Source organism: Bombyx mandarina, chromosome 09, assembly GCF_030267445.1.
Source record: "Bombyx mandarina strain Sakado chromosome 09, ASM3026744v2".
NCBI lineage: Eukaryota > Metazoa > Arthropoda > Insecta > Lepidoptera > Bombycidae > Bombyx > Bombyx mandarina.
The window spans coordinates 1,877,770-1,901,117 of record NC_143216.1 but is presented as its reverse complement, the minus strand read 5'-3'; the positions used below and the strand labels follow the sequence as shown (position 1 = coordinate 1,901,117).

Here is a 23,348-nt window from a genome sequence, read left to right as displayed (position 1 = left end):
AACAGAAAATACTATATTTTCAAATTCAAATATGATTATCGGTTTGGCTTAGAATTTAAAAAAAAAAACAAACCGCTGTTACCGGGGTGAGATAGAGATTATAACCAATATAGTTTCGAACGGAAATAACATATTTATTCTTATTCATCGTTCTCCTGCCCTTCTCCCTCTCACCTGGGGTCGACGCAACATGTTTTCTTCATCCATACTCCTCTCTCATATACCATTTCTTCGCTCACTCCCCTCTTACACATATCGTCTTTCACGCAATCCATCCATTTCTTCTTAGGTCTACCTCTTTCTCTATATCCCTCCACATTCATAGTTAAAACATTTTCTTACGAACCTCATTTTCATTTCGTCTCATCACATGACCATACCCTCCCAAACGCGCCCTTCTCAACTTCTCTGTCACAGGTGCCACTTTCAGACTTCGTCTAATATATTCATTCCAAATTCTATCCATTCTTGTTACTCATCAATCGCGACATTCGCATTTTTGCTGCATGCCTTTCATCCTATTTATTTATTATTACTATTTTCATAGTATTTATTCTTACTATTTCCTCGAAAACCGGATAAGAATTCGACTAGTTACGGGAAGATTTCACAACGCAATATGACATAATATTGTTGGTGTGGTTTTTGGTTCTTTTTTTCCGTCTCTGATCTCGTCGGCTGCTTCAAATCTTTTAATCACGATTACAGATCTAAAAGCGAACATCATTTCCTGCATTCACCACGTTCGGTAATAACACAATCGAGAGGTGGATTAATGCAATGATATTGTTTAATTTTTGTAATTTTATACGTCTGATTACGGAGATAGACGTGCATTAACGTTATCCTGATTCAAAACGAGCACTTAGAGGAGAGAAATGTTGTTATAGCACTATCTGAATCGTTCCTTTCATAGCCTCGGATAGGAGATTCAAGCGGGTACCACTAATCGACGTGTTAATGCCACGAAGCAACCTTGCGTTCCGATTTAAAGGGAGAGCTATTGTAGAATCCAACTTCAAGTTTTAATGTGCAATGTTAAAATGGCACTAGACACTTTAATTACCCGGGTGGTATTTTGAGCATTAAATAGAGCACTCGAATAATAAATATATATATATATATTTTTTTATTGCTTAGCTGAGTGGACGAGCTCACAGTCCACCTGGTGTTAAGTGGTTACTGGAGCCCATAGACATCTACAACGTAAATGCGCCACCCACCTTGAGATATAAGTTCTAAGGTCTCAATTATAGTTACAACGGCTGCCCCACCCTTCAAACCGAAACGCATTACTGCTTCACGGCAGAAATAGGCAGGGTGGTGGTACCTACCCGTGCGGACTCACAAGAGGTCCTACCACCAGTAATTACACAAATTATAATTTTGCGGGTTTCATTTTTATTACACGATGTTATTCCTTCACCGTGGAAATCAATCGTGAACATTTGTTGAGTACGTATTTCATTAGAAAAATTGGTACCCACCTGCGGGATTCGAACACCGGTGCATCGCTCAACACGAATGCACCGGACGTCTTATCCGTTAGGCCACGACGACTTCAAAATATATTATGATTATTTCGAATGACTAAAGTGTAATGAACTCTTCTATTATGTTTTTGCTTAAACAGACTAATGTTTGTTCAGCAGATTGTTGAGCCAATAGACAAGACAAGACGAATTCTGCTACCTAGTTTTTTATTTTTTTATTTTATTGCCCTAATAGGCAGACGAGCGGCCCACCTGATGGTGAGTGGTTACCGTCGCCCATGGACTTTTGCAATGCCAGGGGCAGAGCCAAGTCGCTGCCTACCTTTAGTTTGAGATGTTAGTCTGGATAGAGTCCTCATGTGTGTTCTTATTGTAATAATGTCTATCCCATCCTTTGATTGGAACACGGAGATTTTTTTATCCTACCTATGCTGATAGCCTTGAGAGGCTATATCAGCTTCGCCCTAATGTGTGGGTGAGCTCACGGGGCTCAAACTGGAATGTTGCTAACACTGGCCCTAGCAAGAGCAGTGCTTCGCAGAATCTACCACCGGATCGGAAACGCGACCCACTGAGAAGATCCGGCGAGAAACTCAGTGGGCTGTGTCTGTGGCTTAACACGGAGTACTTCGTTGCCGAAGTAGGCAGTACACAGTAGTGTAATTAACTCTAACACATTTTCTAATACATTTTATATCAATATACAGATAAAAATCTCTTTTGCGATATCATTGGGAGTTGTAGACATTATTAGATAAACATTGACGGTTAAGTCCCCTATTCTATCGTACAATAGGCAATACAATTATTTTTATCAACTACATTAACAACAGATAGCACAGTAGCTAACTTACGAAAATTGACTACAAATTTTCATATTATCTTTCACAGTTTTCGCTTTCAATGACAAGATAAGCCGTGAAAGATCCAACTTTAGAGACCATTAGAACAGTTAACTGTTAAACTTCACGTAAAACATGCATAAATTATGTTAAAATAATACAAAAACAACAAAAATATTTGTTAAAACCAGCCCGGAGAGTTTCCAATCTGCACCTGCCTTCGCTCTGCAAAAACGTTACGTAAATTCCTTACAAAATACTCATTTACGTTTCGTATGAGTTCCTTTCTCTTACTTAGCAATCATTTCAAATATCAACTCGGCTGTAATTCAAGACGAAATTACTACACATTCTCCGTGTCACTCGTGATTTGTGCTTAGGCAGTAAAATAATGACGATACACAAAAGCGTCGATCGTTGTGCCCACAAAATGTACTACTGCAGTTTCGTAATAATTAACTCTTGAATTTTGTTAGTGTACTATAACGAAGCACGAAACTGTATTTCGATACAGGCGTGCTTATATTACAATACTAAAAAGGTTTCAAAGAAACTGCTTTAGGAGTTTGCTTGGAGTCATATCAGTTTTTAAACTGTTGCATAGCTTTTATCGCGGGCCTTGAGCGCGGCGACTGAATCATGAAATTCCGTAACGAAAAAAACCTTACACCCCTCACTCCGCCTACCATGTAGCTCGCGTTCAACACATTCACACGTTGCGCTTGTGTAGTGTTTGTGAATAAGCGCGTGGCGTGACGTCACACTGCATGCGCATCATGAAAAGTCTGCACATCTCTCTCTCGCGCGGTCTAGCTTATGAGTGTGAAGGGGACAGTTAAGGTTTTGCTTTTATTAATGTTTAATATAGCGTGGTCTTGCTTTATTATTGTTTTAATATTAAATTATCATTGTCTAATTATAATTGCATAAGTTGATAAAAAATGCTATGCAATAGCTTTACCGCGGCAGTTCCCGAGTGCCACACGTTTTTTTTTTAGATGGTTTGACGAGCTCACAGCCCACCTGGTGCTAAGTGGTTACTGGAGCCCATAGACATCTACAACATAAATGCGCCATCCACCTTGAGATATAAGTTCTAAGGTATAGTTGCAACGGCTGTCCCACCCTTCAAACCGAAACGCATTACTGCTTCACTGCAGAAATAAGCAGGGTGGTGGTACTTACCCGTGCGGACTCAGTAATTACGCAAATTATAATTTTGCGGGTTTGATTTTTATTGCACAATGTTACTCCTTCACCGTGGAAGTCAATCGTGAACAATTGTTAATCACGTATTTCATTAGAAAAATTGGTACCCGCCTGCGGGATTCGAACACCGTTACATCGTTAGATACGAGTGCACCAGACGTCTTATCCTTTAGGCCACGACGATTTACGACAATCCGAGGACGTTGCTGCTCATTCTCTGATGAATTATTAGGCTTTTTTTATGACGCTCACAGAGAGACCTGTTCTAAATCACACGTCAAAGTTCCTCTGCTATCGCTATACTTGTAAAAATCAAACATCAGAATTGCTTAATAGGTATGTATCGCATAATCGATGTGATGTTACAGAATGCTAACGTACGTATTACGAAATGCATGTAAACGTGCACAGATAGATATATCGTGTAGATACACGGACAATAAATTTTCTACTAAAGCTGCCTCAGCGGTTTTATTGCAGCCACGCGGTGCTTGGATTAATAACATCATACATTGTACTAGTATTTTTTTATTTATTTCGTTACATAAAAAGACGTATTTACGGGCAATCTGATGTTATGTGGTTTCCAATTGCATACAACGCAGTTAATCGACAAAGTTGTAACTTAAATATGTCTATAGATCGGACAAAATTCAGGAATCGCGAAATAAAGGTGCTGTATGAATTTTTTTGCCTTGACTAATCGTGCAAGCTTCATTTATTGGTAGTTTCTGTACTGGCAAATTTAATAAAAAAAAATATTGCTTACATGGGTGGACGAGCTCACAGCCCATCTGGTGTTAAGTGGTTACTGGAGCCCATAGACACCTACAACATAAATACACCACCTACCTTGAGATATAAGTTCTAAGGTCCCAAGTATAGTTACAACGGCTGCCCCGCCTTCAAATCGAACGCATTACAGCTTTACGGCAGAAATAGGCAGGGTGGCGGTACCTACCCGTGCGGACTCACAAGAGGTCCTACACCAGTAAAAAGTGCCTATTTATCCGAAAGAACGGCGGATATAAAATTTACAGGTACATAACAATTTACATACGCTAAATTGCAATCGGCGATTCTATATTGCGCAATCGATGAGCCGAAATAGGATGTTACTTACGAATGTTAAAAATAAACAGATTGTACACTTCATTAGCATCCATTCGTATTGCAATACGCAAATCAACGGATACATTACATTATCGCACACGTGCAAATAAATTGATTTGAATATATTGCTAAACCGACGTATCGAAATTGTATTCGAGAGGTTGTTTTTGTTTTCGAGAAATAAAATAGATTCGGTTGATTAGTCACTGAATCTTTACGAAAGATTTTTATCTTATACCTTTAAACGAGCAATTCTTGTATGTTAATATATATAATTTCTTTCTATTCTTCAGGTTTTATATCAGCAACAACCATATTATTCAGAATTGTTTTTTTAGTATTTGGATTTTTTCTATTCCCTATTTTAGGTAAAAAAGTAGTTTCCATATCAGATCAAAATAAGCAACCACAAGATACATTTAATTACGCCAAAAAAGCAGCAGTGTCTGGATATTCGCTTATTGATCTCCTAGCATAATTACTAAATATAATCTGAATCTCGGAACGGGCTCCAACGATTTTCATAAAATTTTGTATACAGGGGATTTCGATAAATCGATCTAGCTACGATTTATTTTCAGAAAATGTTCGTTTTATTCGTGTTTTCAATAATCAACTCTTCCCGACATCTATTGGCGAATAATAATACTATTTTTCTTAATTGAGGGCAACTAACCGCTTTAAAGACACAATAAGATGGCGTTATCAAAAAAAATCATCTAGTAAATCTTCACGAGTGCTGTCTGGTAATCGCTTTCTTATCTACTAACTCGTTTGTACATAATACAGTTGAGACTAAACGTGTAATCTAACAAATCTAGAGACATGTTTATTGCTTCTCTGTACTCAAAAAACGCGTTTCGCTTCTATACTGAGACTTAAAACTCATATCTCAAGGTGGGTGGCGGCATTTACGTTGTACATGTCTATGGATTCCGGTAACCATTTTACACCAGGTGGGCCGTGAGCTCGTCCATCCATCTATGCAATAAAGAAAAACAACAGTTCACAAGATCTCAAAATGTGTTGCGATTTTAACGTTGGCATTGTTACAAAGTAATCTGTATTGATGCATGATCCTTTATCTGTATTTTTTGAGCCCATAGACATCTACAATGCAAATGCGCCACCCACCTTGAGATATAAGTTCTAAGGTCTCAAGTATAGTTACAACGGCTGCCCCACCCTTCAAACCGAAATGCATTACTGCTTCACGGCAGAAATAGGCAGGGTGGTCGTACCTACCCGTGCGGGCTCACAAGAGGTCCTACCACCAGTTGTATCATCATCAATAGTCCACACTCGTCTAACTCCGGAAATTGGCCACACTGTGTTCAGTCCCTGATTCTTCATGACATTAAACAAAAAACCCTGCGTTCATCCATAGCGCGTATCCAGGGTTTTTTTGCCACGTACCAGCCGGCTTTGGAATGAGCTCCCTCCACGGTGTTTCCCGAGCGCTAAGACATGTCCTGCTTCAAACTAGGCTTGTGGAGAGTACTTAAAGGTGGACAGCGCCTTGGCTCTGCCCCTGGCATTGCTGAAGTCCATGGGTGGCAGTAACCACTCACCATCATGTGGGCCGTACGTTCGTCTGCTCTCTAGATAAATAAATAAATAAAATGCTAAAATCTGAATCTAAACATCGATTTAGTTCACTTTTTAACACGCCACGCAATGTACACAAATAAAAATCAATTCACATGAGGCGGTTACTTTAATTAATTAATAGTGTTGTCTTGAGGTAGTTGTTAATAATAATGGTAATTATTTTTCCGTCTTAATAACTATCATCTTACACACCTCTACTAATGTCAAGTGCAATCATTATTCTTGCAACTTCATTGGGTAACTATAACAACCAGAGAGAAAAAACATATTCGTATATAATTTGATACGCGTGTCACTTACGCGCTTACGAAAGAGACCACCGAAAATAGGCACAAATTAAATCCCAAACAGAAGACACGAGCTCCTCCTATTCCACTCCTCACTGTAGAAAATTACTTGGAAAATTAGTCCCAAAACTAACTCGTGTTCAGCGTCGCGTGTAATTCAATATTCGAGGGTTTGAGTGTGTGTGTGTGTGTGTGTGTATGAATGAATGTAATCTCACCGCTTTCATACTTGCTTCGTCTCTGCGTCATTCAGGACGAATCAGTACGATCATACAACACAACGTATGTAGATATCAATCTGATCTTAATTAGGAATTAATCTAATATGCTCCGTTATTAGGCTGGTCTATATTGAATATGCTTGGTATCCACACAACGACATCATGTATGAATGTCACATAGTATTGATTTATGTAGATTAGGTTTGAGCTAGAAGGGGATGATCAATTATTTTTGAGGTGACAACGTCTTATAATTCGATGGAGCCGGCTGCACGCACAAAAAAAACATGACTCATGCGGCGTTACCTCGCTCTGAGGCGTTCTGTCTGTCTCTCTCCTACTTGAGTGAGCGATGCATCCGCGTGGACAGCTGCTATACAATAATACATTTACATGTTTTCGTCAAGTATGAAGTTCAGTGAAAAGTGAATGTGGTGTCAATTGTCCATACAAAATATCAAACAAATAACATTAAAATTTTCTTTTGCAAAATGAAACCATTCCATCAGTATTTTCTTATGACGTTGACACGTTCAATTATCATCAGTAAACCGACTTTACAGACAACCGATTTTTTCAACTAATCGCGTCCCTCGGTATCACTCGCGATGTTATTGTAAACTATTAACACAATAGTCCAAGGTAGAGGGGGAAGAGGTCGATCGTAAAAGAAATGGATGGAGTGTGTGACGATGTGGGAGAGTGTGGCAGAGTAAGTTTGAGATGACGACTGATAGAGGAGAATGAAATAGAAAAGTTCGCTGTGGTGACCCCACCTAATGGGTTAAGGTGGAGACAAGAAGAGTCAATTATCTTAGATAAAATTAAATAGTCGTTTCACATCTGAAAATCTGGCCGTAGACTTCGAGCTCAAGCTAATCACAGCGCGGACAAAGCTAACATAATGATACGGTCTCTGGTCTCGGAGGGGAGCGGTGTGGCGGTAGCCATCGTAACATTCAAGGTATTTGACAGATGCCTTAATCTCGCTTACGAAATTGTCAAGATAAGCTTGCATATATGCAAGTTTCGAACAACAACATTTGGACTGTCGGTCTACGGAGCAATATCACCTGCTCGGTGGAAGATCTTCCCTCCACCGTTAAACCTCCCACAAATCCAAACACTCCGGAACGTCTAGCGTTTCACTTGATGGTCTTAAGTATTTATTGACGGATTAGCTGACCCTGCAGACTTTGTAGTACCTCAATCGATAAAAAAAACCTAAACTTTTGTATAAAATAAACTTAAAACGAACAAAAGGAAACCGACGGGGGACACATCAAAGGGAAAACAAAATTGTTATTTTTATTTAATTCCGAGCATTTTCATATATATCTACCTTTTAAACCTTCTCTGGACTAGTAATTCAAGATCAAAATTAGCCAAATCGGTCCAGCCGTTCTCGAGTTTTAGCGACACTAATGAACAGCAATTCATTTTTATATATAATATATAGATATTTATAACTAATTCAATGGTTGGATGGATCGATAAAAGCGAAATTGTATTAACGCCAGCTTAAACCTAAATTTGTGAGAGGCCAGAAGTTTCTTGTCCCTAAATAGAGCTCGTCCAAGCCAAACGTTATTACATTTACTTAGACAGGCAACTTTGTCGTCATTTAAATTGAAAGCGTCTTATTTTAAATTCGTATTGTTGCGAGACAAGTCACGCGGTAATTTGCGAACTGAGTCAACGTTTGGGAAACGGTGGCTTTTTATGATAGTAGATGAGATATGAAAATCCTGTGTTTTTTTATCACGTCTCTCTCGTAAATTTGCTCAGAGATATGTCATTGTATTATGTGTACCGTGTTATTTCCGGACTATTTTTATTTTTGCACTTATGAATAAGAAAGGTTTAGGCAACCGAAACCCACATGATATCTAAACTCATAGACACAGACCGCTGAGTTTTTTTTCTCACAGCCCACCTGGTGTTAAGTGGTTACTGGAGCCCATAGATATCTACAACGTGACTCACAAGAGGTCCTAGCTTCCACCAGCTTCGCGCCCGATCTTCTTAGTTGGTCGCGATTCAGATCCAGTAGTAGATTCAGCGAAGCGCTTGCTAGGGCCGGTGCTGACAATTCTTTCAGGTTGAGCTCCTATGCTCACCTACCGATCCGTGAGTAGTTTTATTAGCCTCCTAGGATATCAACGATTAGGTAGGGAAATTAAAAGATACCTAAAACACAGGCGTGCGTCCCCAGCTTCCTTAAAATGCTATCGTTAAATATTAAAGCTATACTATCGGTTTGATTTAAAATTAAGCAATAATAGAGCCATAAATCCAGTTGTACTATAACACGGAGACCTGGAACTCATGTCTGAAGGTGAGTGGTCGCATTTTCACTCATAATGCATCCTAAAACCAGCGCCAAAGTACTAGATAGACGAAACGAACAGAGTTATAACAGTTTAACGGTAGGCTGCGCTTTATATCTGCCCCTGGCATTGCTGACGTCCACGAGGGACGGTAACCACTCACCATCAGGTGGGCCGTATGCTCGTCTACCTACACGGACAATAAAAAAAGACCTGGTGACGTTGCTAACACTCGTCCCGCCAGCCGCATTGCTTTGCAAAATCTCCTATCGGATCGGAAACGCGACCCACTTAGAAGAATCGGAGAGAAATTCAGTGGGCTGTGTGTGAGGATTATTGTGACCACGAATACTGTATACTCGCAGTACATATTCATAACGTCGAAAAAAAAAATTATGACAGTAAAAAAACGCGATATGAAATCGTAAAAGTCGTTTTATTTATGTCCATACTACACAAAACCTTTTTTTTTTTTCGGGCTGGGGGCCGTACCTCCTACGATGTCCCCGCGCCTAGAGGGCGCGCGGGGTATGTGAGACTCAACAATCTGCAGGTGTTGAGAGCAGATCGCGGGCCCAAGGATTTTAGGGCCCACCCACTAAACGACTCCCCTGCACTCTTACACCCGACGTTCGATCTCCGTCCGAGGTCAGAACGCGGTCAGAGTAGGGGGGTTCCCGCGGTCAACACTACAACCAGACACGCTTTTTTTTATACTACGCAAAAACCTAAGACACCACAGCTAGTTGGTCGGCAGCCGATGATTTTAGTCGTGTCCGTAACGTAATCTCGTCTGCGTACCACACTCGTAAAGAACAAACATAACGAATAAATAATTCGATTTCCTTGTTTTACGTGTCGATTTCAACATGTTTATTAAATGCCCTCGAGGAAAACGCGAGACGCTATCTTCGTACATTGTTATGCAAACGCTAGAATGGGCTCTTCAACGACCAGTTAGAGCGCCTTTCCAAAAGGTTTCTGTAATAAATATGATGTTATGTTATAATGAAACTTAAATGTCTATTTGTGTACTTAGTGACTGTTTTTTAACGTTCTCGATAGCGTAAAAGTTAACTGACTCGCACTAAGCACACTGAAGTCGTCGTGGCCTAGAGGATAAGACGCGCGGTACATTTGCATCGACCGATGCGTATGTGTCGGTGTTCGAATACCACAGACAGGTACCCATTTTTCGAATGAAATATTTAGGACTCCCATGATTAATTAATAACATCGTGTAATTATTGGAATTGTGCAGTATTTCAATGAAACCCTAATCAGGTTTCTTTATCAGACACAATGAATTATATTAGCTCACAAGTGACATTAGTCTATATTCGCACAGATAACACACATAAATTTAAATAGTCTGTACCAAAACGCTTATAAATCTATGAACTACTTTATAAATTTACTAGCCGTACTCGCCCGCTTCGCTGGGCATTTAAAATTAACATGATTATTTATTGTCATTATTATTACGGAGTCCAACACTCATATAAATATTAGCCTATCCATTAAGTACATGTATTTACTACATGGATACCAAGTTTTAAGTCAATCGGATGTACGGTTCAGTAGTTATAACGGAACATCCGTAAAAAAACACTGTAGATTTATATATTAGTATAGATATAGATTTATTCAACAGTAATAAAAAAACAAACCTGTCAAAATAGTTATCATTTTCATGAATAATATGCAATTGAGACAGTCCTCAAGTCTGATGATGGGGTGGGATTCACATTGGGATGTGTTAAAAGAATCGGTTATTAATTACTTTTCTTTGATCTAGCGCTTAATGCCCGTGACTCCTGTACCCCCGGTTGTGTTCTGTTCTCGGTCAGAGCTCATACTTTTGTTCTCAAGAGTCATGAAAAAACTACGGATCCAATTGCGGCGTTGGGTTTGGCAATGCCTTTGATTCATTACATAATGTTTTTCAAGAATCCAATTGTTAATTAAAGTACTCTATAAAACAAGTTTCACAATGTCGAAGAAAACCATCTCGGTCGTCCGTAGACCACGGCAAGCGTACAGTATTGAAAACGTTGAAAATGAATTAAATGAGAAATTCTAAACACCAAATTGAACCATCAAAGCAGTTTTAATTATGTTTACGGAGATTACTATGTTTAACTCAATTTTAAATTAAGCAATTTTCACCCTACCATTATGTTGCAATTAAAAAGTTTACGCAAGAATGTAACTTAATGTTTGCTTTGAGCTTTCAGATAGGATACTTTTCTATTACATAGATGAATGATCAGGCTGAGGTTAAGTTTTTTTATTTATTTTATTGCCCTTGTAGGCAGACGAGCATATGAACCTACCTGATGGTGAGTGGTTACCGTCGCACATGGACTACAGCAATGCCAGGGGCAGAGCTAAGCCGCTGTCTACCGAAAAGTGGTCATCAGAGGCCACAGATATCGCAATTTGAATACCGCCGCCCAACTAATGAGAAAAGGTCGAAATCAACTGTTCGAAAATTGTATTTGCGGGTTTCATTTTCAATATCCAGCGTTATTCCTTCCTCTCGTGAACGCGAATTAAATACCTTTTTTTTTATTGCTTAGATGAGAGGACGAGCTCACAGCCCACCTGGTGTGAAGTGGTTACTGGAGCCCATAGACATCTACGACGTAAATGCGCTACCCACCTTGAGATATAAGTTCTAAGGTCTCAAGTATAGTTACGACGGCTGCCCCACCCTTGAAACCGAAACGCATTACTGCTTCACGGCAGAAATAGGCAGGGGGGTGGTACCTCCCGTGCGGACTCACAAGAGGTCCTACCACCAGTAAGCAATAATAAGTAATACGTATTTGATTTGATAAATTAGTATTTGAATTCGGGGTTAGAAAACCTGATTAATCGCATCGCTCGATACGAATGCACCGGGCGTCTTATCCTTTAGAGGCGAGGATGACTAAAATGTTCAATAAAACTATTTAATTAATTTCGCATGTTTTTGATGACATTGTCGGTAATTTCTCTATCTAATCTAAAAAAAACAAGCAAGATTCGCGATCTCATTAAATTCGAGTATAAATGTATCCGTATCTCAAATAATTCTTATCGATCTTTATTCATTTATCGTGCATTAATATTTTTTATTTATCATTAAACTATCACAAAATTGAAATCGAGTCGCACTTTAAAACAATACACCATTATATATATAATTATTACGACGCTTGCAGCTGAAAGTAAGTATTGTACTTTTTGACGAAGCATGTCTATACTAATATTATAAAGAGGAAAGATTTGTTTGTTTGTTTGTTTGTTTCGAATAGGCTCCGAAACTACTGGACCGATTTGAAAAATTCTTTTTCCATTAGAAGCCGACGTTGTCCCTGATGAACATAGGTTACTTTTTAAAAATTTTTTTTTATTTTGTTTTTTGGTTTCATGTGTGTTTTAATGTTTCCGAAGCGAAGCGAGGGCGGGTCGCTAGTTGCTGATAACTTTATTTCTGTAATCTGACGAAGCATGTTGCGGATAATAACATGTACTTCTAGGTTAGGAATATTGCGTTCTTTTTTTTATAATAAATAAATTTTATTATTAGTGTTTTAGTATCGAAAAGTATTTTATGTTTATTTATTAACGGTTCGTGCTTTTTATTTACGACGCCACTCTTACTACAAAAAAATCTTGGACAAGGTCAACACGAATATGAGTGCGTATACTTACTCACACGTAGTCCCCACCACGTAAACAGAGACTCATAAGAAAACGACATAACCGACGTAACCTACGCAGGCAAATTACAACCGTGGCTTTTTGTAAATAAGGTCAACTGTGACATAACTTAAGCTGTCGTTTACCTGAACCGTGATACAATCAATATGGCTAGTGAAGCCTTACTGTCGACGAAACTATGTATACGCGTAAAAATCGATAATGCGTTGGCGGATATATCTATAGGTCCTTGACGTTATTTGTTAAGTACATTCTCGTTTTCATATTGTTTCGCTATAATAATAAAAAACATGTGTGCAATTCACACGTGGTAGAAGTGAAACCTTCCAAAATTAAAATACAATTATCCTAAACGTCTTAAGTATATGTAAAATTTTGTCATTAGTAAATAATTGTAAGGTAGCGCCCTCTGTGAATTGATATTTTAATTTCACGTATAATCCAAAATTAAAATTCACTACAAGAGCTTTCATACACACGTTAGTATTAAAAAATATCACAGATGGCGCTGTATTAAATAGTATGTATATTTCTGTCTCATTCTTTGCTGGCTTCATCCTACACATTTTTGTATTGTGTCTCTTACCTGTCGTTTTTTCCGTTGCATCCGGTTTGAAATCAGAACGATTCTAAAGAAGTTTTCACTTGAATAATAATAATGTTTATATTGCAAGTAACCATGACTCATATAAATTGTTAATAAGACTTAGACCTATGTTAGTAGTTATATTTACATCACAATGAATTACTGTCGTAACATCCCATGGGAGATGGCACCACAGCGACCCATGTATACACAGTCCAGCCTGCTTGCGATCCTGCTCAGGATACTGTTGGAGCTAGCCTTCACTCTGCTTACCAGAGATGCACACCTCTTACGCATGGTAGCGTAAAAACAATCTATGTGCGCGTCTGCAAACATCCCTGATGCGCTACAAAAGCGGGGCAGCACCACCAGCACCCTAAACGCGTTATTATATTGAACACGGAGAGCGTTGTACGATCTTTGAGTATAATTATTTTATATATATAATTTTAAGCTATGCTTTAACGTATAGTTTATATAACGTATAGTTTTTACTGGTGGTAGGACGTCTAGTGAGTCCGCACGGGTAGGTATCACCGCCCTGCCTCTTTCTGCCGTGAAGCAGTAATGCGTTTCGGTTTGAAGTGTGGGGCTGACGTTGTAACTATACTGAGACCTTAGAACTTATATCTCAAGATGGGTGGCGCATTTACGTTGTAGATGTCTATGGGCTCCAGTAACCACTTAATACCGGGTGGGCTGTGAGCTCACCACCTTCCTAAGCAATAAAAAAATATCGCTCTTAATGCAGGTTAACTGACAGGCCATATGTTGAAAGTGATCTCCGGAGCCCATAAATATTACAACATGAATGAGAACAAGTCGAAATTCCAATGTTTAAAAGTGGCTGTACCAACCCTTCGAGGTGGAACGCACGGAAATTGGCAGAAAGGTATAAATTCGCGCGGGCACATTTCGTTTGAGTGTAAGCATACCTTCGGCTCCTAGTTAAGCGACCAGGTCTCTAGAGCAGCCGCGAGCAATCATTTAATTTAAGAAGAAAAAAAAATTAGTGGGGTCGAGATATTTTCAAGTAAAGCTTTTAGAATTTGAGTGAATAAGTAGATAATATGGTACTGTCTAAGATTTTCTTGATTTACTAGTACATTTCCAACTCAACATGTTTTTACTTATCTTTTTTTATTTTTATAAATAAAAAAGCTTACATGGGTGGACGAGCTCACAGCCCACCTGGTATTAAGTGGTTACTGGAGCCCATGGACATCTACAACGTAAATGCGCCACCCACAGTGAGATATAAGTTCTAAGATCTCAGTACAGTTAGTTACAATGGCTGCCCCACCCTTCAAACCGAAACGCATTACTGCTTCACGGCAGAAATAGGCAGGGCGGTGGTACCAACCCGCGCGGACTCACAAGAGGTCCTACCACCAGTTAAATCTATTTATATTTGTAGTCAATAAGAATACCCATTCATTTAAAGCAATGAAGAGGTATTTTGAATGTAATATTTAAAGCAGCCTTTAAACTTAGTGTGAGTTTCAAATGAATTTCTTAAAGCTGGTGAATAAATTCCGAGGCATTTACTGAAATTTAATTTCGTTGTAGTACAAGCAAAAATGAGCTTTATAAAAGCGTTTCGAAAGGTGTATTATCGTGAACCACGCCACGTTACCGTTTTGCCACATCGTGACGATGTATATTGGCTTAATGACATCTGTTGCTGAAGATTGACAGAGATTTTTATCAAGGAAAATAATTTCTTGTTTGAAAATTTACTTAGTCGTCGTGAGTGTAGTGGTTATTATAGATGACACTATTATGACGTCCATATTAGATTTGTGAAACGCCGGTTGTTTTGGTCTTGTTTGTTTTTTTTTTTTCAGAAGAAAATCCTAACCTGGAGAAAATGTATGTTGCAAAAAGGCGCGCATTCCATGTGTCTGCTCTGCCCATTTTTTTTTGCATTGAATAGGGTTAAGTGTAATTATTGTAATGAACACACACGTGTAGGTATCACTGTTCTGCCTATTTCTACAGCAAAGAAGTCATGCCTTACTCGATTGTAAATTACGAATTTAAAACTATAAATGTTTTATTTTATTTTATTTTTATTACTTTGATGGATGGACGAGCTCACAGCCCACCTGGTGTTAAGTGGTTACTGGAGCCCATAGACATCTACAACGTAAATGCGCCACCCACCTCGAGATATAAGTTCTAAGGTCTCAGTATAGTTACAACGGCTACCCCACCCTTCGAACCGAAACGCATTACTGCTTTACGGCGGAAATAGGCGGGGTGGTGGTACCTACCCGTGCGGACTCACAAGAGGTCCTACCACCAGGGACAACGAAATGTGTTGTAAAACTTTGTCGTCAATGATGACGTTTCTTCTATTGATCCCGTTGATCTGGTTCCGTTAACGAGAATGACAGCTGGTCGTATCGTATGGACAAGCACTCAACCTCGACTAGAACTACCACACGGATAATGAAAGTTCAATTTACGCAAAGTTACATTTGGAATCGAAATATATAAATAACTTAATCACAAACAGAATTACTGATTTTTGACTTCGTTTTGGCTTTTTAAGAGTCAAGCATGAGTCGCACTTGTTTTAGGACCTCACCTTTGGTACACCTGATTGACCCAAAGCAATTTAGGCTTTAAATCGTGCATCCAAAAAGCTTGGTCAAGTTCCGCAAAGCAGATGATGCATCTCGGTAAGTGGGCTAACGCCTGCTGCCTTTTTAGGAAGAGGTGGAAAAAGCGAAAGTCATAAAAATACCATAGATCCAGAGGCTTGATTCGCCTATAGTTCACGTACTCATCACCATTTCGCACCAAAGACGAAGGGACCGTTTTGCTAAGCGATAGCTGTTGGAGACAGCATAGTCTAAATTGCTTGTGCATAGAAACAATCCAAGAGACATTGGCGTGAAGAAATGAAACGCAATTTTTCAACATCAAAAAATCAAGTACGAGAAACTGTTCACACTATTTATGTACAATTCTTTATTTTCTTGAAATTATCTTGATCCAAACTATTCAAATAAGGGATTATTTAATTATCAAAAGGATTGCCGTTCGTTAGATCAATAAAACCATTCACATATATAGGATCTAGAAAGTGAGGATTTTTGGACTCCGAGCTTTATAACTTATGTACCTTAACCGTGTTTCCTATCGTCACCTAAACTCTAGATGAAGTTTTCCCTTACCTAAATTATAGCCGTAATTTAAAGTAACTAATTAGTTGGATATTCAAATATTTCAAATATTCGTGTCGTCATTGAACGAAATGTAATTTGCCTTATAATTATTAATGTTATATTAAGGAATGTTCGTATTTTGTTTTAAAGTTCAAGGCAGTTTGTTACGCCTAAATTCATTATAAGATATTTCGATTTATAAATTTCAATACTTCTAGTTGACATTTGAAGTGGGTTTTGGTCTTTGAGTCGTTTGGAATTTAAATCCAAATTTGCTTCTCAATCCTAATTCCTAATACTTATGTATGTTGGTTTTTTAATGATGGGGTTTTTATTTAGTTCAATGTGAACATGCCTTGCCTATGGCTCCCATAAAAAGGTCTCGTAGTGGAGCTACTTGTGCTTGATTGCATGTGGAATAAAGATTTCAGATTTTATCGTGGTCGGGAAGCTATGAAGAGACTCTTGGTTCTCACTGTATTTTGTTGCCTATGCTCCTTATAATAACAATTCTATAATCCACTACAGATTAGAAAAGGAAATTAATTTTTCCTTTTTGTGTCATATTAAAATAATAATAAGTCCATTTTATTTCCAAAAAAAAGAAAACACCTTATGAAATAAAAATTACAAATATAAACTTGTATTATTGGAACCCCATTCGGGTATAGGCTTCCTACAGCTTACTCCACTCTTCCCTATTCTTGGCTTTGTTTCTCCGTTCTTTTCCAGTTGTTGGTATTAGTTCGTCGATCCATCAGCTCTTTGGTCGGCCTCTTCTTCTTTTGCCTATTGGTGTCATATTGATATTATCAAATAAAGATTGTACTCCACACAAAACATCATTAAACAGACCCTTAGTTGACGATCACAGTAATGGTAAATTGATATGATTTGAAAAATATTGTACATATGTCTTTGCGTAATATATTCTACAAACTATACGTTCCCAAATAGGAAAGCAAGCTAATCCTGTATCTTGCCTATTCTTCGCGGTGGTACATTCCTTACATGCATTGCTACACTGCATTCCGAATAAATTAGGTATAAATTAATAAAACTGGTGGTAGGACCTCTTGTGAGTCCGCGCGGGTGGGTACCACCACTCTGCCTATTTCTGCCGTGAAGCAGTAATGCGTTTCGGTTTGGAGTGTGCGGCAGCCGTTGTAACTATACTTGAGATCTTAAAACTTATATCTCAAGGTCGGTGGCGCATTTACGTTGTAAATGTCTACGGGCTCCAGTCACCACTTAACACCAGGTGGGCTGTGAGCCCGTCCACCCATCTAAGCAATAAAAAAAAAATTTAAATTTCGGTAATGTTAAAATGATTTTAATGTTGCAAAGGCCTACTTAAATAAAAATACTTAGTTTGTAATAAGTACGAGCACAGTTTTTGTGTATCTCACTCGTGTGTCGTTAAATCAGGTTATGTGTCGTTTATGTGGCTATGCATAAAACAAGACTCGCCTTTATTAATGTCAAGGTAATTGAGTAAGAGTTTTGTTTTTAAAGCGCGGTTTATATCCCGAAAACATTCACGTTCTTGTATAATAAACAATCGTAATTAACTTTGACTAATAATTATACGCATTTACATGATTATGAAACAAACATTCCTGTTATTTGTTCAGTTATAACACGGCCAAACAAATTTGTTCACTACAATGTTGTATTGATTATTCATTAACGAAAATTATTTTAAATATCAGCTGTGTCGGTAGATACTTTCGCGAATTACAAAAAATGTATAATTAAAAATTAGAAACAAACTGGTTTTAAGTGGCTTTATATATAAAGTGTAGTAATTGAAGAATGAAGAAGCCAATGTAGTATTTGATTCAGGTTGTTTTACGTGATTATTGACATTCTATTTTTTATTCGCATAATTGTTATTGCATAAACCTTTATCGACTGGATTGAAGGCGACAACTATATTTGAGTCGACTATTATCAAAGCCGGCAATGTGACTTTTGGATAATTATTTGTAAATCAGAAAAACGAATTATTGACTTTGTATTCCATTGGCAGTCACAAAACTCTTCTGAACGACATCTTAGATAAATAACAGGTTAAGTATTAACCTTTATTTAATGCAGGTTTTGAACCGTATTCTTTGAAGGAGACGATTATATTCAAATCAATCTGTATTGAAATATCAATAATTTTTTTTTGTCCAAATGCACAGATTGCCACCTTTGATAATAGACAACTCATTTATCGGTGACCAATAGATATTACTTTCGATTCGTCACAGAGCTACGTCACGAGAGCTCGTCACCCGTCAAACCGAAACGCATTATTGCTTCACGGCAGAACTAGGCAGGGCGGTGGTACCTACCCGCGTGGACTCACAAGAAGTCCTACCACCAGTAATTACCCAAATTATAATTTTGCGGGTTTGATTTTTATTACACGATGTTATTCCTTCACCGTGGAAATCAATCGTGAACAACTGTTGAGTGTGTATTTCATTAGAAAAATTGGTACCCACCTGAGATTCGAACACCGGTGCATCGCTCAATGCACCAGACGTCTTACCTTTTAGGCCACGACGACTTAATAAACTTTATTTGCCTTATTCGAGGTTTTCTTCTTATATTAACGTTGACATGACCTCTTGTAACATAATCATGATAACCAAAAACCCTTAATGCACCTGGAAATGGATAAACGTTTTAAGTGTATAACCATACGGCCTAATTTGTAAGTTTTTTTATTTTATGAGAAGAATAGTAAAACAAAATGGATTTCTAAGCATTAGTAAGGAACTTATTGTATTTCAACAACTTGCCTGTATATGGCCAAACTATTTTATAGCATTAATAGTTGGCAGTAACGAAGGCGCTGAAGCCTAAAGTTCTTAAATACATTAATGCAGTATTTGGTAAGATCAAAGGTACTTCACAAGTAATTCTAAGTCATCCCGGGTTCGACGACCCGGATAAAGTGAACGTACACGTAATCAAAGCTCGCGACAGGTCAGAAATCAAGTTTTGGGTGCTTGGTTATTTTTGTTTCCGCCAGCGCCTTATTGGGGTTCATAAAGCCCTTGGCCGACTCGCTGTTCATTTGAAACTTAGCTCAAAGCCAAATTTTACGTACGTACGGTCAAAGTGCTTGAATTTTTGAAGTGAAACTTCTTTATCGACGTTCGGAGGAAAAAACGTATGTAACGTTTTTCGGTTACGCGCCATCTTAATTTCATCCGTTACGCGCCATGTTTATTTTATTTCTATTTAGTTTGTTTATCAACAGATGTCGCTGCACGTAAATTCAACAATTCCTGAATCGCGGTGACGAGATGTTACACAGTTGATAGACGTTCTCGTATTTCTCTTGCTAAATCATACCTACCTGGCGTCGGGATACCGTAATCATGCAGACGGTTCTCCCGGGGTGCGGCTGCTCCATTGCACTGCGGAATGGTTGACCATTGCGATTATTTTTACATTTTATAAGTTTCACTTCTACCGTGTGTGACTTGCACACACATATTTTTTTAAATTTAAAACTGTTGAAATTAGAACTGCTGTTTATTTGTCACAGGTTTCGGTAATGCTAATGGTGAAAATATTCCGTCATCCGCCAATCACGGACAAAGACCAACATCACAGGCCGTGACGAATGTATCGTTAAAATAGCATGCTGTAATGACCTAATGGTCATTCAGCGGACGTGACGCTTCCCGAAGGTCACTGAAATGTCTCGTAATGTTAGTCCTACGTACCTACAATGGACGTTAATACAACAGGTTAAGAAATTATCGCAAGGTTCAATTTTCGAAATGTGATATCATAATTTTTGTTCTCGCATAATCAGATTTTATGGTTTTCGTTAATAAATTTACGACTGAGTTTAAATAAACGAAGGAAAGATTCCGAGAAAAGGTCGTCGCCAATCTATAGGTCCCTGGTCCTTTTTTTAATTTTACGTTCTTTTAAACGTTTTGTTCAGGCCAGTCATGATGACGGTTTGTTATCACGCTAAAAGCAAATATAAATTTTCATCCTTCAACTACATTATTACCATTACGATTAGTTCATCGATGCTTACAAAACAGCAATTTAAATTAGACTTTGTGTTTTATTCGTGGAAACATCTTTTCAGGGAATTCGTTTCGGTATGTAACTACCAATATAAAGTTTATATTTAAACGTAAGTAACAAAAGCAATACGAGAACCGTCTAACCCAATCACCTTTCACGGAAATATTGCAAGGACAGCGGCTGCTCTCGCAAGCGTCGATCTGGCACGAATGTTTTCGTTGTTTTGCACTCCACGTCTGCACTGTTAATATTACCGACTAACTTGTATGCGTAATATTATCTTCCTATTTGTTCTGTATCGTATTATTTGTCAATTCTGACGCAGTATTATGGATTAACCGTTGATTGGACTTATGAACGACTAGCTGTACCCGTCCGTTTCGCTGGGCATTTAAAATGAACATTATTATTTCTCACCCCCACAAAGATTCTCATTATTAACGCCCCCGCAACTGGTGTAGGTAGTCCAACACTCATATAAATGCTTATCCATTAAGTACATGTATTTTCTACATGGATACCAAGTTTCAAGTCAATCGGATGCATGTTTCAGTAGTTATAACGAAACATCCGTAAAAACCACTGTAGATTTATATATTAGTATAGATATGCTCTAAAGCTGAAGTCACCCGTCCCCATATGATGGAAGAGAATCGCTCTTACAATATGTTTACTGTCTTGATTGTACGACTCAGCGTGGAAATGGACATTCATTTTGTAAAAATTTCAAATTGTTTTACTGCGTGTATTTTGAGCCTAAGAAATATAATTGCAACTTAATTTGCATGTAGCATAATCCTATATTTTTTAAAAATGAAAATTATAAACTCGTATACAGGGAAAAATAACATTGTGTCAATTGAGCAGAAAAGTCTCGTAAGAAATACATAATTGTTTCATTACTAATTAAATTTATTATAAATTTTAAGATTAGTGCATACGATATAAATCACAATAAGTCAATTAAAAATAAATCCTCCTTGCGTCGATTTCCTCATTACTGAGGGTCGTGGTCATGGCCTTGAAACAGTTTAAATGTTTCTCTGTCCATGACTCTCTTGGGATGTAATTGTGGTGAGTTCCCACATCCTTCCACATCAGTATTTCGAAGGGATTTAGTCCTTCACGGCAACTGGTCCCGCTCCGGGTCTCTGGTTGGATCCGGGGGCTGGGTTATAATTTTAAATATTAAAAAATAAATAATAGTTTAAAAAAACTAACCAAATACGCTTTTATTAGACGCTTTTTTTACAATAAAATAATTTTTTTTACACTATTTTTAATTCAAATTTATTAAAATTTGTTTTCTATTTTTTAGTTGGATTTTCTATAGAAGCGTATTTTTTATATTTTTTTAAATATTATTTATTTTTCATTTTTTAGTGGAATTAAAAAATTTTCAATTTTTTTTAAATATTGAATTGTCATCGGTCCTTAATAAGTATACCAAATTTCGAGTTAATCCGACGTTTTGAAGGGGGTCAAAATCATATTCAAAGATTCCCTTACAAACATACCTACGTCTGAAGCTAATAAAAGCGTATTAAAAAATCATAATATTAAGTGCAGGCAGCCCCCAAAATACTAGACACTACCGAAATTATCTAATACGTCTTAATAATGCTACAGCAAAATAAATAATATTATGTCAAATTATTTTGTAGCTTATGTGTGCAACTGCGCAGGCTGTGTCGCAGAGCCCGCGGGCTGTTATTACCATGCCCACGACCGTAACAATGGCAAGGTCGTGCGACACGTTGCGATCGTCGTTGTCCGTATGTTTTTGTTTACATAATACGAGATACGACTTTTTATGAGTGCCGTTTTGAATTACGAACAAGGTTAGATTTGAGCGGTCGATTTTTTTAAGTGTAGTTAGTTCGTCACGAAATTTTTGATGTGTATGAATGAATGTAGTGTGAAATGATAAATGTTTGGGTTTTTGTTATTACGTATGTGTATGTAACTAAGGATTCGCTGCTGTTTTTATTCTGGGACATCCGTTGTATATATCTTTACTAATATTATAAAAAGGAAAGATTTGTTTGTTTGTATTGAATAGGCTCCGAAACTACTGAACCGATATGAAAAATTATTTCACTGTTTGGAAGCTACACTATTCCCGAGTGATATAGGCTATAATCTTTTTTGAAAAAAAATTGGGATCCTTACTAAAACTCCAATAATGTAACCCAAGGTGTAAAAAAAATACCTAAAATATTCTTTACATCGCGTGCCCTGCGAAAACTATTCATGATAGAAGAAATTAATGTACTACAACTTTGTAGAATACATTATTATTTACAAAAAGGGTCGCAACAGCATATGTCTCACTATTATAGTAACGCCGCTATAAGTTTTCTTTTATTTTAAAAAATAAAACGTCAAATATCGTTGAAATGTTTGTTAAAGACCCGAGCAGAGCCGGAGCGGGCCGCTAGTTATATAATAAAGGTAATTGAAGCTGTATATTTGAAAATCCTCGCAGTACATTTTAATTGGGTCGCAATGAAAACGCCGAATTTTCGCCTCGCACGCTTGGTCGATGGAGCGGTTTATCAAAAGCCACTAAGATCTTTCCCTCCGGCGTTTGAAACTGAAACGTCATATTCCGACTTAAGTCATAACTTCAAAGGGGCAATGAAAGCAAGATTCTGTTTCCACGTCTCGTTTCGTTACCATACCCTGCAGGACACTGGAATTTACTACCGTGTGGCGG

At 37.8% G+C, this 23,348-nt stretch overlaps 1 protein-coding gene across 4 annotated transcripts in view; it reads left to right on the top strand.

Annotated features, from left to right (window-relative positions):
- The window catches only part of LOC114247428 (terminal nucleotidyltransferase 5C), a 250,652-nt gene that overhangs the window by 36,687 nt on the left and 190,617 nt on the right, over positions 1–23,348 (top strand). The window lies entirely within an intron of this gene.